Source organism: Bubalus kerabau, chromosome 9 (assembly GCF_029407905.1).
Source record: "Bubalus kerabau isolate K-KA32 ecotype Philippines breed swamp buffalo chromosome 9, PCC_UOA_SB_1v2, whole genome shotgun sequence".
Classification (NCBI taxonomy): domain Eukaryota; kingdom Metazoa; phylum Chordata; class Mammalia; order Artiodactyla; family Bovidae; genus Bubalus; species Bubalus kerabau.
The window spans coordinates 10,825,157-10,842,506 of record NC_073632.1 but is presented as its reverse complement, the minus strand read 5'-3'; positions in this window follow the sequence as shown (position 1 = coordinate 10,842,506).

The following is a 17,350-nucleotide window of genomic DNA, read 5'->3' as shown; positions in this document are numbered from 1 at the left end:
ATTCAGTAAACTAAGATCATGGCATCTGGTGTCATCAGTTCAGTTCAGTAGCTCAGTCATTTCCAAATCTTTGAAACCCCGTAGACTGTAGCATGCTAGGCCTCCCTGTCCGTCACCAACTCCTGTAGTTTACTCAACTCATGTTCATTGAGTCAGTGATGCCATCCAACCATCTCATCACCTGTCGTCCCCTTCTCCTCTCGCCTTCAATCTTTCCCAGCATCAGGGTCTTTTCAAATGAGTCAGTTCTTCACATCAGGGGGCCAAAGTATTGGAGTTTTACTTCAACATCAGTCCTTCCAATGAATATTCAGGACTGATTTCCTTTAGGATGGACTAGTTGGATCTCCTTGCAGTCCAAGGGACTCTCAACAATCTTCTACAACATCATAGTTCAAAAGCATCAATTCTTCGTGTTCAACTTTATAGTCCAACTCTAACATCTATTTATGACTACTGCAAAAAGCATAGCCTTGACTAGATAGACCTTCGTTGGCAAAGTCACGTATCTGCAACAGACTGGTTCCAAATAGGAAAAGGAGTACGTCGAGGCTGTATATTGTCACCCTACTTATTTAACTTACATGCAGAGTACATCATGGGAAACACTGGACTGGAATCAACATTTCCGGGAGAAATATCAATAGCCTCAGATATGCAGATGACACCATCAGTATGGCAGAAAGTGAAGAGGAACTAAAAAGCCTCTTGATGAAAGTGAAACTGGAGAGTGAAAAAGTTGGCTTAAAGCTCAACATTCAGAAAACGAAGATCATGGCATCTGGTCCCATCACTTCATGAGAAATAGATGGGGAAACAGTGGAAACAGTGCCAGGCTTTATTTTTGGGGGCTTCAAAATCATTGCAGATGGGGACTGCAGCCATGCAATTAAAAGACGCTTACTCCTTGGAAGGAAAGTTATGACCAACCTGGATAGCATATTCAAAAGCAGAGACACTACTTTGCCAACAAAGGTCTGTCTAGTCAAGGCTATGGTTTTTCCTGTGATCATGTATGGATGTGAGAGTTGGACTGTGAAGAAGGCTGAGCACCGAAAAATTGATGCTTTTGAACTGTGGTGTTGGAGAAGACTCTTGAGAGTCCCTTGGACTGTAAGGAGATCCAACCAGTCCATTCTGAAAATCAGCCCTGGGATTTCTTTGGAGGGAATGATGATGAAACTGAAACTCCAGTACTTTGGCCACCTAATGCGAAGGGTTGACTCATTGGAAAAGACTCTGATTTGGGGAGGGATTGGGGGCAGGAGGAGAAGGGGATGACAGAGGATGATATGGCTGGATGGCATCACTGACTTGATGGACGTGAGTCTGAGTGAACTCCGGGAGTTGGTGATGGACAGGGAGGCCTGGCGTGCTGCGATTCATGGGGTAACAAAGAGTCGGACACGACTGAATGACTGAACTGAATTGATACGTTAGTTATAACTTGTCACCCAAGAAGTAAGCATCTTTTAATTTCAAGGCTGCAGTCACCATCTGCAGTGATTTTGGAACCCAAAAATATGAATATGAAGTCTTCCTCTGTTTCCACTGTTTCTCCATCCATTTGTCATGAAGTGATGGGACTGGATGCCATGATCTTTGTTTTCTGAATATTGAGCTTTAACTTAAATTTTTCATTCTCCTCTTTCACTTTCATCAAGTGGCTCTTTAGTTCTTCACTTTCTGCCATAAGAGTGGTGTCATCTGTGTATCTAAGATTATTGTTCTCTCTCCCAGCAATCTTGATTCCAGCTTGTGCTTCATCCAGCCCAGCGTTTCTCAGGATGTACCCTGCATATAAGTTAAATAAGCAAGGTGAGAATAAACAGCCTTAACATACTTCTTTTCCTATTTGGAACCAGTCTGTTGTTGTCCCATATCCAGTTCTAACTGTTGCTTCCTGACCTGCATACAGATTTTTCAAGAGACATGTCTAGTGGTCTGGTATTCCCATCTCTTTCATAATTTTCTACAGTTTATTGTGATCCACACAGTCAAAGGCTTTGACATAGTCAATAAAGCAGAAGTAAACATATTTCTGAAACTCTCTTGCTTTTTCTATGATGCAGCAGATGTTGACAGTTTGATCTCTGGTTCCTCTGCCTTTTGTAAAACCAGCTTGAACATCTGGAAGTTCACAGTTCACATATTCTTGAAGCCTGTCTTGGAAAATTCTTAGCATTACTTTACTGGTGTGTGAGATGAGTGCAAATGTGTGGTAGTTAGAGCATTCTTTGGCATTGCCTTTCATAAGGATTGGAATGAAAACTGGAAAAGGGATTGGAACTTTTCCAGTCCTATGGCCACTGCTAAGTTTTCCAAATTTGCTGGCGTTCTGAGTGCCAACACTTTCACAGCATCATCTTTTAGTATTTGAAATAGCTTAACTGGAATTCCATCACCTCCACTAGCTTTGTTTGTAGTGATCCTTCCTAAGTCCCACTTGACTTCACATTCCAGGATGTCTGGCTCTAGGTGAGTGATCACACCATCATGATTATCTGGGTCATGAAGATCTTTTTTGTACAGTTCTTCTGTGTATTCTTGCCACCTCTTCTTAATATCTTCTGCTTCTGTTCAGTCCATACCATTTCTGTCTTTTATTGAGCCCATCTTTGCATGAAATGTTCCCTTGGTATCTCTAATTTTCTTGAAGAGATCTCTAGTCTTTCCCATTCTATTGTTTTCCTCGATTTTTTTTTTTTTTTTTTTTTTTTTTTGCACTGATCCCTGAGGAAGGCTTTCTTATCTCTCCCTGCTATTCTTTGGAACTCACCATTTAAAATGGGTATGTCTCTCCTTTTACCCTTTGTTTTTTGCTTCTCTTCTTTTCACAGCTATTGTAAGGCCTTCCCAGACAGCCATTGCCAGAGTCCAGCTCCAGCAGCCAGGTATTCAACCTGAAGGGAGGAATGGTGTCGGCGAGTAACAAGACAGCCTCTCAGTTTTCTTGGATTGCCTATTTATTTCAAGTTTAAGTTTTTCTTTTATACTTTTACAAAAGCATTAGGTCAGAGGTTTGACATTTTCAGTTCCCCTTCACCCAGATTTATTATCTCCATAAATCATTGTTGCTCTTCAGAGTTCCTGCTTCAGCGATTCTCTGGGAATCAGCTTTACCATCTATTATCTACTTCCTCTTATGTGTCCTTTGATTAACTTGTGATTACATTGTAACTCATGATACATTCCTCAGTTTATTTCTTATCTTTCTAAATCCTGTTTGCCCCTAACATCCTGAGCTCACTATCTCTTAAAAAGCCTTCTAGCTATAGTATCTCTAAAATTCCTAACCTCTATAAACTATAGTAAAATATGCTAATATTACAACATTCCATAAATCTTTAGCTTCTACATATTTTAATTACTGTGTCTGGGTGAACTCCGGGAGTTGGTGATAGACAGGGAGGCCTGGCATGCTGCGATTCATGGGGTCGTGAAGAGTCGGACACGACTGAGCAACTGAACTGAACTGAACTGAACTGAAGCGCTAAATTCAGCAAACTCCTTTGCCATAAGCACTTTCCTCACAAATAGGCTTCAGATAGCAATCCCTCCCATGGCCTCAAGCTGCGGCCTTCGTGCTGGAACACTCTTTTGTAAAAGTCCTTGAACAAATGTTAATGATTAACTTTATGAATTATTTTCTAAGCACAGCTACAGAAGGCTTTGTGCCTTCTCATGCTCCTCTCATGAACAGTAAGCACCTTAATATTCTTTTCAGTCAACTCAGCTGAGGAGAGGAAAGAACAAGTCAGAATCATAATGCCTAACTCCTTCATCCTGGGTCCATGCCTGCAGGACAAGGAGAGGGAGTTGGGGTCGTGCCTCCATTTTTTTAATAATGCCTAACGTGGCTCCCAACATCGCCCCCTTTTTAATTTTTTAGAGCATAAGTATGAAACTCAGTAGATAGAGCAGAAACACTTTGGTTGAGTATTCTGAAAAGGCATGGGGCTATTACACAAATCAGAACTAACAGGCATAAGCACATGGCCACATTAATCATTATTGTAGAAAAGGATCCATGGGAGATACCCCTCCAGATTTTCAAAGAAGGAATTAGAAAGCCATTGAGAGGAAATTCAGACTCCACCTGCTTCATATTCTGAATATCCTGATGTAACTTAGAAATATCAATACTAATATCTGAATGATTCCAGATGCCTAAAATATGATTCCTGATGTGTTCCCAAGAGTACATGGACTCATTCACTTGTAGAGGGGTAACACACATCCATTTAAATTCAGCATGGCACCTTAAAGATAATTTAATTTTTAAGTTTGTAATTTCTTGCCCCATAAGCAGAACTGCTTCTTCTAAAGCATTGACCTTATTTTTTATTTTCTTATCTATAGTTTCCCGTGTAATAAGAGCTATGGAGACATTTTTGGACAGCGCTGCGATTCATGGGGTTGCCAAGAGTCGGACACGACTAAGCGACTGATCTGATATGATCAACAAACGAGGCCATATGCACTTCTTTTGACAGGGCAACAGCATAAACCATGACTGATGCAATTATGGTAATCAAAGCAGTTATTCCCACAACCAGAGCTGCAATGAATCTCTTAGGTCAAGAAATTAAGCCATTAAGTTCATATAAAACTTTCAATGCATAATCATCAAACCATTGTCCCTCTAATTTTACAGGAACCATCAAATATGGTGGTTGCTTTACAGTCATCACAGCCTTATAATTATTGTATTTATTCCCATCAACACAACTTGATATAAACAGTTCACACATATAACATTGTAAACAGTTTCTCCTTCAGAAACTTCCAAATCACTCTGATTTCTGGCCAACTAAAAGGCATAGGGAGAATGTACACAGGCCCGTACAATATATCTTTGCTCATTTAAAGGTCTATATAAAATCACAGGTGCCATAGCAGCCAATGCTTTCCATAACTCAGGCTACATGGGACCCGTTCCATTGAAGCTCACTAAAGGAGGAACCCATCCATTAGCATGCCACCTAGTAATTACTAAAGGCATAATGAGAAATGAATTATTCCATGTGGATCTATAAGGTTCTACATAAATAAAGCCCCATCATTGATTCAAAAGATAAGGGCACCCCCAATGGGTCAGAATATGTCTGGTGGCAGCAATGGGAATAGATAATTTTATGGTGTACATGCATTCTTTCCAATGAGGAAAGCCAGAAATTCTGCTTATGCTTTCCCAGGCCTGTAGTCCTTGTTCATTAGAGTCCAAAGTGGGGATTGCACAGCTCGGATAGTCCTTTAAATGAGGAGCTGCCTTTTTTAAGGCATCAAATAGTCTTTCTTGCGCCCCCGGCATCAGCAGCTGTAAAGACCAAAAGTCTCTCTTGCCATTGCTTCACCGAGAATCAGTAAGCATGCCTTTCAAGAAGTGCTAACGCAGCCATTCAAAACCGGAGCTTATCCTTATAAAGAGGAAGGTATGACAAAGCAAATAGCTGGATAAACGGGAAGGCCTGAAAAATTGAAGGGAGTGCTGGAAGATAGATGGAAGGATAGATGGAAGCCCTGCCCAAAAGATGAGTATCATTAACAAAAACATGAATGGGCTCATTCATCCAATTAACAGACTGGAAAGAAGGTGGATTAGGCAAATGGGCCCAATGAACTTTTTCTGTGCTGAAGGGCCTCGGCTGACAAGCCAACACAGCAAACATAGCCACAAACATTACCATAGGAGTGGCCTCATATCTCCCCCTTTCTATTAATTCTTCAGCCCGCTGAGTGAGATGTTTTAGCTGGCCCCAAGTTGGTATCGTGCTGGAGGTGGTTGCTTGAGTACGATGACGACGATGAGGTGGAGCAGAATATAGTTGAACTCGATCAGCATGTCTCTCCTGAAGAGCCAGGTGCCTGAAGTGATGTACTAGCAGTGAAGCCTCAGGTGAAGTCACTAGTCCTTTGGCTTTTCCTTGGCTTCCTCAGGTCTGGACTCGATGAGCTTCTCGTCTCCCCATCTTTCCTTGGTCCTGGGCTCCAGGACCCCAGAGATTTCAGTGACCCCCGGGGTCTTTGTGATCCTGGAGGTCTCATGGGACTGGAGATGTCGAATCAGTCTGTCAGGAATCCAAACAGGAGAAGTGGAATCCTGTGGAAACACATAAGCATACCCTCTCCCACAAGTTAGCAACACATATGGCCCTTTCCATTCTCCTGTAAGGAGGTCTTTCCACTTAACCATGGGCCAAGTCCTAGCCCCTTCAGGCGCCCAGTGTCTCATCATTGCAGTCTGCCCCTGTGTGTCCACGTTTAAATGATTAATTACGAAAAAAGCATGGTGTAAAACATGATGTGGAAAGGAATACTTAAATTCTCCCTGCCTTAATTTAGCTATCTGATTGTTTAAAGTTTGGTGTGCCCTTCCCACTATGGCTTGACCTTGGGGATTATAAGGTATTCCTGTTGAATGCACTATGGAAAATTGTTGACAAAAATCTCTTAAAAGCAGCAGAAGTATAAGCTGTGTGGTTATGTTTTTATCTGTTCAGGGAGTTCTATTTGGGAAAATCATTGAAACAAGTGCTGAATTACATCTCTTGCTGCTTCACCCGATCTAGCACAGGCTATGATAACATGAGAAAACGTATCCACAGTAACATGCACAAAGGATAGTTTTCCAAAGGCTGGGATATGAGTTACGTCCATTTGCCAGAGAGCATTAGGCCTAAGGCCTCAGGGGTTAACTCCTAATGGTAGAGATGGATTAAATGTTGGGCAATTTGGACATAACTTAACCATTTGTCTAGCTGCTTCCATAGGGATATGAAATTCATACCTTAAACCAGCTGCATGTTGATGATGAATTTTGTGAGAATTTTTGGCCTTGTCAATCTTTTCATGTAAGTTTAAAGCAATTATTTTAGTTAATGCATCTGCCAAAGCATTTCCTTTATGCAAAGGGCCAGGCAAGCCGGAATGGGCACTAATATGTCCCGCAAAATATTTCTTATCTCTATGTTTAATCTCCTTCTGAAAATCAGATAACAAGGAGAAGATGGTAGTTTTGTTTTCTGGAATATTACCAGTCTCAATATCAGGAAATAACCCTACAATATATCAGGAGTCAGTCAGAAGATTGAAGGTGTGGTCTCTTAAATGTTGAAAAGCCCAAATAACTGGCCGTAACTCAGCCCTCTGGGCAGATGTCTCTTCAGTTATCTGAACATGAGATTTTCCATTAAAAACTGTGACTGCTTTACCATTAGAGGAACCATCTGTGAAACTTAAAATTGAACCTTCCAAAGGTTGAACAGAAAATTTCTTTGGAAAAATCACTGAATGTGTTTTTAAAAAATGCAAAACAGGGCTTGAGGGCAAATGAAACAAAATTTGACCCCTGAAATCTATCAGGGCCACTTGCCAATCATCACTATTTTGTAAAAGAAATTGCAGTTGATTCTTATTGAATGGAATCACTATATTAGTTACTTTTTTTTTTTTTTCCAAAAACTTCCACACTTCTTTTTCTACCTTTTATAATTAATTGTGCCATCAAGATGGGATAAGGTAAAACTATTTTTCTTGGAGTCACTGGTAGATGGAGCCATTCCAATGGGCCTTCTTGCCACAAGCATCCTGTAGGTGTATGCTCTGTGGTAAGAATAATTAAATCCCATCCTCTGGTAATATTAATCCTATTTAACCAATCATTCAAAGCCTCATCCACTTTAACAAGAGCCGGCTCTGCCTCGCTAGTCAATTTTCTCTTAGAACTGGGATCAGGATCGCCTTTTCAGCAATCAAACAGAGGCTTTAAATCTGCAGTAGTCAGTTTTAAATGTGGGTGTATCCAATTAATATATTCTAAAAATTTCTGGAAATTAAAGTTAGTAAACGATCTCTCTGCAGCTGCAAAGGGGCATGACTCATGGTATGGTTGTTTAATACTCTCCCTAAATAAGAAAAAGGAGGATTTACTTGGATCTTATCTGGAGCTATCTTTAAACCCCAGTCTTCCAAGGCCTCAATCAATTCAGGTAAGATTTGTTGCAACAAGGCTCTGTCCTTATGAGCTTCCGAAATATCATCCATATAGTGTATCAAATATAGATCTTTATACTTTCCTCTAACATTTTGCACAGCTTGGTTTACAAATTTCTGACACAATGGTGGGGGGGGTGCTATTTTTCATTCCCTGAGGCAAAACCTTCCATTGAAACCTTCTATAGGGTTGTTTAAAATTAGCTGAAGGGAGACTGAAAGCAAACCGTTTACAATCCTGGACAGCCAGGGGAATGGTAACAAAATAATTTAGTAGATCTATAACTATCACATTATACTGAAAAAGCACAGCCACTGGGGAAGGGAGGCCCAGCTGGAAGGCCCCCATGTCTTCCATAGTTGTGTTTATAGCTCTCAACACTTGTAAAAATCTCCATTTTCCTGATTTTTTCTTAATAAAAATAGGAGTATTTCAGGGGCTATTTGAAGGCTCTATGTAGCTGGCTGTCAATTCTTCCATAATTAAACCCTCAGATGCCTGTAACTTTTCAGCTGTTAAGGGCCATTGCTCCACCCATACCAGATCATCAGATGTCCAGGTAATAGGGTCGGCAGCAAGAGCAACAGCCTCTAGTATAAATTTGAATATCCCAAACCTTCTCTATTCTTGTTAGGAACTGCCTTTAATGGATAAACAATTCCCTGCAGATCTTGACTAAGCCCCTTATCAGGATTATACCTCATTTGCCACATTTGATTAGTAACCTTTTAATCTGGGCTATATAAAAGCATTCCCGTCTGAGATAATATGTCTTTCCCCCATAATGAAAAGGGTAGTGAAGGAACCACATATGGACAAAAGGTACCTTGTGCCCACTTCCCATCTGACCATGTCAAAATTTCTGAGCTCTTAGCAACTGAGGGCACTGACCCTATTCCTACCAAGCAGGCACTGGTCAAGCATGTCATCCAGGACAAGGACCAATCTTTTCCAGCAAGGCAAGAGATGTCTGCTCCAGTATCTAACAGCCCTGACATTTTATTTCCTTGAATTAAAAGATCTTTTAAAGGCCTAGAAGCTGTAATTTCCTGCACCCAAAGAGCTAGATCACTAGATCCAAATCCTCTGAGGCCCCTAGCTTGAGAAGTCAAAGTTTTTCCTGTCTGATAATAAGGTAAAAGCAAAAGCTGTGCTATTCTTTGACCTTTATTAGTTTGCACAGTTTTAGTAGGTGGGGAGATCAAACCTTTAATTTCCCCAGTATAATCAGAATCCACTATACCAGGCATCACAGAAATTCCTTGAAGGGAAAGTGAGCTATGCCCTAGCACGGGTAGTACAATGCCCTCAGGCAGGGGACCAGTCATTCCTGTTGGAATTGGAGTAACTGGTATGTTGGGGGTTTATATTGTTGTGGTGGTGGAACTGAGGTCCAGTCCTGCACTACCTGGGGTTGCTCTGAGGAGTTCTGAGATGGGACAAAGGGAATAAAGGGATTCAACGCAACTGCCCCTATTGTTGTCCAGGGCTGGGGCTGCCCCTGATGCCCGTTTCCCTGAAACTGGGAAAAATTACCTTCCTGTACTTGGGGGGTGAGCATAGTCCCATCCTTATGAAATTTAGATCTGCAGTCTTTTGCCCAGTGATATCCTTTCTGGCATTGGGGGCAAGGTGCCTTTGGGGGGTTGGTATTAGTCTGTATTGGCAGAGCCTGTTGTCCCTGCTTGGCAGGACATTGCCAGCAAAAATGCCCCATTTGGCCACAAAAGAAACACCTTTTATTTGTAAAATCGTTTCCATTACGATTAACCTTTTTTCTCATTCCCTGAATTACTTGTACAGCCGTTTCTCTCCTCAAAGAGGTGGTTAAGTCTACCCCCTGCATAAAGGAAGTTCTTACTTCCTGGCAGGTCTGTATGTAAGTCCAAAGACTTCCTTTACTTCTAACAGGTCTAAGCAATTCCTGGCAGGTAGATTTAGCATTCTTATAAGCCAATCGTTTAAGAACTATCTCTGCTGGCTCAGTACTCTTAATAGTTCTCTTTACAGCAGTTTTCAATCTGGCCACAAAATCTTCATATTTCTCATCCGGTCCCTGTTTGCTATTACTCAGAGTGGATAATTTTCCATTGGAAGGGGCCAGAGATTTCCATGCCAAGACACCTGTGGACATAATCTGATTAAGTGCTGCTTTAGGCAACCTTGCTTGGGCTATGTTAGATTCGTATTCTTCATCTCCTCTTAATGTCACAGATCCCACTGCCCTGAGCTTTGCATCACTAGAGGTTTTGTTTTCCGCTGACTGCAGTCTAGCCAACTTATAATACTATGCAAACCGCAGGAGGTACTATCCTCCAGGAAGACAAGCCCTTGCAACTGCTCTCCAATCATATGGCGTCATCCATCTTCCATTTAAGGCATCTAGCAGAGTGAGTGTATAGGGGGAGGTAGACCCATAATCATGACAAGCTTGTTTAAGTTCTTTCAGGAGCTTATATGGGATTGGTTCCCATATTCCTTCTTCCTCATCATCCCCTTCCATTTTGATAAAGGCTACTGGAAAGACCATAGAAAATTTCAAGTGTCCCTGTTCTGCCTCCCTTCTATCCTGGGTGAGCCTCCCTGAGGGGGTTTATTCCAAGGAGCACGCTCTACATATTGTTCATACGTCTGCCTCAAAAGCTCCTTTGTTCCAGAAAAGTCTTCATCCTCCTCAGCCTCAGGCAATGTTTTGGGAGGCTTTGGGGTAAAGTGGGGAACTTTTGGGCCTTGGAAGGAGCAGACGGAGGTGGCAGTGATTGCCTTAAATCAGAAAGTGGTGAATAAATTTTAAAGGTTTGCATAGAGGGGGAGGGGGCTCACTAGGGCTCCCGGCCGCAGTGTCCTGCAAGCCCTCTCCTTCCTCAGGAGGTGGAGCACAGTCTCCCTCCTATTCTTCATCAGTGGCAGAAAACATAATCTACGCAGAAGGCAGAGACCCACCATTCACTGCTGCAGCCTCTCCCATAGGCTGTCTAACAGCCTCATGCCAAGGGTCCAAAACGTCCCTAATCATATTCCACAGAAAAAAAGCATCTACAGGAATCTTTTCTGGCCCATGCAAAGTATAAAACAAATGTAACTGATCTCCAACCTTAGTCCAGGTTTCTAGATGTGCCATTTTGCTTTTTTGCATTTCTTTTTCTTGGGATCCTTGCTCCCTTTCTCCTGTACAATGTCACAAACATTTGTCCATACTTCATGAGGCAATCTGTCTATCAGAAGTAGTTTCTTAAATCTATTTCTCACTTTCACTGTATATTCATTAGGGATTCGATTTAGGCCATATTTGAATGGTTTAGAGGTTTTCCCTACTTTTTCAATTTCAGTCTGAATTTGGCAATAAGGAGTTCATGATCTGAGCCACAGTCAGCTCCCCATCTTGTTTTTGCTGACTGTATAGAGCTTCTCCATCTTTGGCTGTAAATACTATAATCAATCTGATTTCGGTGTTGACCATCTAGTGATGTCCGTGTGTACAGTCTTCTCTTGTGTTGTTGGAAGAAGGTATTTGCTATGACCAGTGCATTCTCTTGGCAGAACTCTACTAGACTTTGCCCTGCTTCATTCTGTACTCCAAAGCCAAATTTGCCTGTTACTTCAGGTGTTTCTTGACTTCCTACTTTTGCATTCCAGTCCCCTACAATGAAAAGTACATCTGTTTTGGGGTGTTAGATTTAGAAGGTCTTGTAGGTCTTCGTAGAACTGTTCAACTTCAGCTTCTTCATCATTACTTGTAGGGGCATAAACTTGGATTACTGTGATATTGAATGGTTTGCCTTGGAAACAAACAGAGATCCTTCTGTCGTTTTTGAGATTGCATCCAAATACTCAATTTCGGACTCTTTTGTTGACTATGATGGCTACTCCATTTCTTCTAAGGGATTCTTGCTCACAATACTATATATAATGGTCATCTGAGTTAAATTATCCAATCCAGTCCTTTTTATTTCACTGATTCCTAGAATGTCGATATTCACTCTTTCCATCTCCTTCTTGACCACTTGCAGTTTGCCTTGATTTATGGACCTAACATTCCAGGTTCCTATGCAATACTGCTCTTTACATCATCGTACCTTGCTTACATCACCAGTCACATCCACTACTGGGTGTTGTTTTTGCTTTGACTCCATCCCTTCATTCTTTCTGGAGTTATTTCTCCACTAATCTCCAGTAGCATATTGATCACCTACCGACCTGGGGAGTCCATCTTTCAGTGTTCTATCTTTTTGCCTTTTCATACTCTTCATGGGGAAAAGTACTGTTCATACTCTTATCTCTTCATGGCAAATAGATGGGGAAAGAATGGAAACAGTGAGAGACTTTATTTTATTTTATTTTTACTTTTTCAGAGGGATGTCCAAAATCACTGCAGATAGTGACTGCAGCCATTAAATTAAAAGACACTTGCTCCTTGGAAGAAAAGGTATGACCAAGCTAGACAGCATATTAAAGAACTAAGACATTATTTTGCCAACAAAGTCCATCTAGTCAAACCTATGTTTTTTTTCCAATAGTCATGTATGGATGTGAGAGTTGTACTATCAAGAAAGCTGAGCACCAAAGAATTGATGCTTCTTAATTGTGGTGTTGTAGAAGACTCTTGTGGAGAAGGCAATGGCAACCCACTCCAGTAACTCTTGCCTGGAAAATCCCATGGATGGAGGAGCCTGGTATGCTGCAGTCCATGGGGTCACTAAGGGCATAACTGAGCGACTTTACTTTCACTTTTCATTTTCATGCATTGGAGAAGGAAATGGTAACCCACTCCAGTATTCTTGCCTGGAGAATCCTAGGGACAGAGGAGCCTAGTGGGCTGCCTTCTATGGGGTCGCACAGAGTCAGACACGACTGAAGTGACTTAGCAGCAGCAGAAGATGCTTGAGAGTCCCTTGGAATGCAAGGAAATCAAACCAGTCAATCCTGAAGGAAATCGGTCCTGAATATCACTGGAAGGACTGATGCTGAAACTGAAGCTCCAGTAGCTTGGCCACCTGTTGCAATGAACAAACTCATTGAAAAGACCCTGATACTGGGAAAGATTGAAGGCGGGAGGAAAAGGGGACGACAGAGGATGAGTTGGTTGGATGCCATCACTGACTCAGTGAACATGAGTTTGAGTAAGCTCTGGGATTTGTTGATGGACATGGAAGCCTGGCGTGCTGCACTCCATGGAGTCACAAAGAGTCAGACACGACTGAATGATGGAACTGAAGTGAGGTTTGTCCTACCTTTTCTTCCAAGTAGTAAACATCTTTTAAATTCATGGTTGCAGTGATTTTGGAGCACAAGAAATTAAAATCTGTTACTGTATCCTTTTCCCCCCATTTATCTGCCATGAAGTAACGGGACTGGATGCCGTGATTTTTGTTTTTTGAATGTTGAGTTTTAAGCCGGCTTTTTAACTCTCAGCAAGAGGTTGATATTTCTCCCAGCAATCTTGATTCCTGCTTGTGATTCACACAGCCAGACATTTTTCATGATGTAATCTGCATATAAGCTAAATAAACAGGGTGACAATATGCAGCCCTGATGCACTCCTTTCAAATTATGAACCAGTCCATTGTTCCATCTATGGTTCTAACCATTGCTTCTTGACCTGCATACCAGTTCTTCAGGAGGCAGATAAGGTTGCCTGGTATTACCCTCATTTTAAGAATTTTCCACAATTTGTTTTAATCTGCACAGTCAAATTACACTCACATCACACACTATCAAAATAATCCTCAAAATTCTCCAAGCTAGGCTTCAGCAGTTCATGAACTGAGAATTTCCAGATATTCAAGCCAGATTTAGAAAAGGCAGAGGAACCAGAGATCAAATTGCCAACATCTGTTGGATCATAGAAAGAACAAAAGAATTCCAGAGAAACATCTACTTCTGTTTCCTTGACTACACTAAAGCCTTTGGCTGTATGGATCACAACAATCCATGGAAAATTCTTAAAGAGATGGGAATATCAGATATTCCCATCTTACCTTACCAATCTCTTGAGAAACCTGTATGCAGGTCAAGAAGGAATGGTTAGAGCTGTACATGAAACAATTGACTGAACTGAGAATTGGGAAAGGAGAAGGTCAAGGCTGTATATTGTCACCCTGCTTATTTAATGTATATGCAGAGTGTATCATGCAAAAACCAGGCTGGATGAAGCACAAGCTATAATCACGATTGCTGGCAGAAACACCAACAGCCTCAGATATGTAGAGGACACCATGTTAATGGCAGAAAGCAAAGAGGGGACTAAATAGCCTTTTGATGAATGTGAAAGAGGAGAGTGAAAAAGCTAGTTTAAAACTGAACATTCAAAAAACTATGATCATGGCATCCGATCCCATCACTTCAATGGCAAATAGATGGGGAAACCACAGAAACAGTGACAGGCTTTATTTATTTATTTATTTGACTCCAAAATCACTGCAGATGGTGCAGTGATTTAAATTTAAAGATGTCTTCTCCTTGAAATAAAAACTATGACCAACCTGGACAGCATATTAAAAAGCAGAGACATCACTTTGCCAACAAAAGGCCATCTAGTCAAAGCTATGGTTTTTCCAGTAGTCAAGTATGGATGTGAGTTTTGGACCTTAAAAAGAGCTGAAGAATTGATGCTCTTGAACTGTGGTGTTGGAAGAGACTCTTGAGATTCCCTTGGACTGCAAGGAGATCAAACCAGTCAATCATAAAGGAATTCAGTCCAGAATATATCTTGGAATGACTGATCCTGAAGCTGAATCTCCAATACTTTGACCACCTGATGCAAAGAGCTCACTGACTAGAAAAGAACCTGATTTTGGGACAGATTGAAGGCAGGAGGAGAAGGTGATGACAGAGGAAGAGATGGACGGCATCACTGACTCGATGGAAATGAGTCTGAGCAAGTTCCAGGAGTTGGTGATGGACAGAGAAGCCTGGCATGCCTCAGTCCATGGAGTCCCAAAGCATTGCACACAATTGAGCAACTGAACCGAACACAGTCAAAGGCTCTAGCATATTCAATGAAGAAGAAATAAACTTTTATATATTTTTTTTTTTTTTTTTTTTTTTTTAATTTTATTTTATTTTTAAACTTTACATAACTGTATTAGATTTGCCAAATATCAAAATGAATCCGCCACAGGTATACATGTGTTCCCCATCCTGAACCCTCCTCCCTCCTCCCTCCCCATTCCATCCCTCTGGGTCGTCCCAGTGCACCAGCCCCAAGCATCCAGTATCGTGCATCGAACCTGGACTGGCAACTCATTTCATACATGATATTTACATGTTTCAATGCCATTCTCCCAAATCTTCCCACCCTCTCCCTCTCCCACAGAGTCCATAAGACTGTTCTATACATCAGTGTCTCTTTTGCTGTCTCGTACACAGGGTTATTGTTACCATCTTTCTAAATTCCATATATATGTGTTAGTATACTGTATTGGTGTTTTTCTTTCTGGCTTACTTCACTCTGTATAATAGGCTCCAGTTTCATCCACCTCATTAGAACTATATATTTTTTATAAATATTTATTATTATTATTTTTTTTTACACCACAGCCATTTTGTATTGACAGGGGAGACTGGTGGGCTGCCATCTATGGGGTCGCACAGAGTCGGACACGACTGAAGCGACTTAGCAGCAGCAGCATAGCAAATTAACAATGTTGTGATAGATTCAGGTGAATAGTGAAGGTCTCAGCCATACATATTGTTTTTCTATGACCCAATGGAGGTTTGGATTTTGATCTTTGTTTTCTGTGCCTTTTCTAAATCCAGCTTTTACCTTTCTGAAAGGTTTTGGTTCATATACTGTTTAAGCCTAGCTTGAAGGATTTTGAGCATTACCTTGCTAGCTTGTGAAATGAGTGCAATTGTACAGTAGTTTGAACATTCTTTGGCATTGCACTTCTTTGTGATTGAAATGAAAACTGACCTTTTCCAGTACTATGGTTATTGTTGAGTTTTCCAATTTTTTGTCATTTTGAGTCTAGCACTTTAACAGCATCGTCTTTTAGGATGTGAAATAACTCAGCTGGAATTCCATCACCTCCACCAACCTTGTTCATAGTCATGTTTTTAAGGTCCTTTTGTCTTCATGCTCCACAACGTCTGACTCTAGGTGAGTGACCACACCATCGTGATTATCTGAATGATAAAATCATTTTTTTTAATTTAATTTTCTGTGTGTTTTTCCACCTCATCTTCATCTCTTGTGCTTCTATTAGGTCCCTGCCATTTCTGCCCTTTATTGTTCCTATCTTTGCATGAAATATTCCCTTGAAAGTTACTCAGTCATGTCCGACAATTTGCAACCCCATGGACTATATAGTCCATGGAATTCTCCAGGCCAGAATACTGGAATAGGTAGCCTTTCCTTTCTCCAGGTTATCTTCCCCACCCAGGGATCGAACCCAGGTCTCCCAAATTGTGGGCAGATTCTTTACCAGCTGAGTCACAAGGGAAGTCCAGGAATACTGAATTAAGTCTATCCCTTCTCCAGCAGATATTACCAACCCAAAATTGGACTGGGGTGTCCTGCATTGCAGGTGGATTCTTTATCAATTAATTGACCTATCTATTGCTATCTCCTAATTTCTTGAACAGATCTCTAGTCTTTCCCATTATATTGTTATCCTCTGTTTCTTTGTATTGCTCACTTAAGAAGTTTTTTTTTGTTTTTGTTTTTTGTTTTTTTTTAATCTCTCTGTGCTATTATCTGGAATTCTGCATTCAACTGGGTATGTATTAGGAAAATATTATTTATCTTTCCTTTTTTTAATAGGAAGTTTATAGCAAATTTCTTTCAATCACACTGCTTTTCCTGGTTCTTTTAATACATTTTTTGAGTTAATTAACATACAAAATTATATTAGTTTCAGCTGCACAGCATAATGAATCAATGCATGTATTTATTGTGAAATGATAACCACAAAAAGTCCCATAAAGCTACTTTTCATTTCTTTGCAATAATTCTCATGAAATTTGTGATTGTCATATTTTCCATTCTCATATTAATGAAATCTCAATTCTTCAAACTCTATGTAGTTTAAAAATAGTGAATTACGTAGATTTGTGGGGGATATATAAGGAGGCTAATCTATATATTTAGCCATGTTTCTAAAAGAAAAATATAATATTTGGTGTATGGAGAGTGATGAATACACAATTTTCCTTCATTGGTATTATTCCTTTGCCAGACAAATGTTAAAAGAAAAAAAAAGACTTAGTTTTGAAATTTTTACTGATTGAAGTTAATTAATTCACTTATGGTATGTATAATAACTCATATATATATAGACATATATAGAGAGAGACATATATATGATATTTAAGTGAAAATGTCTGTAATAATCCTCATAATAGATAAAAGCT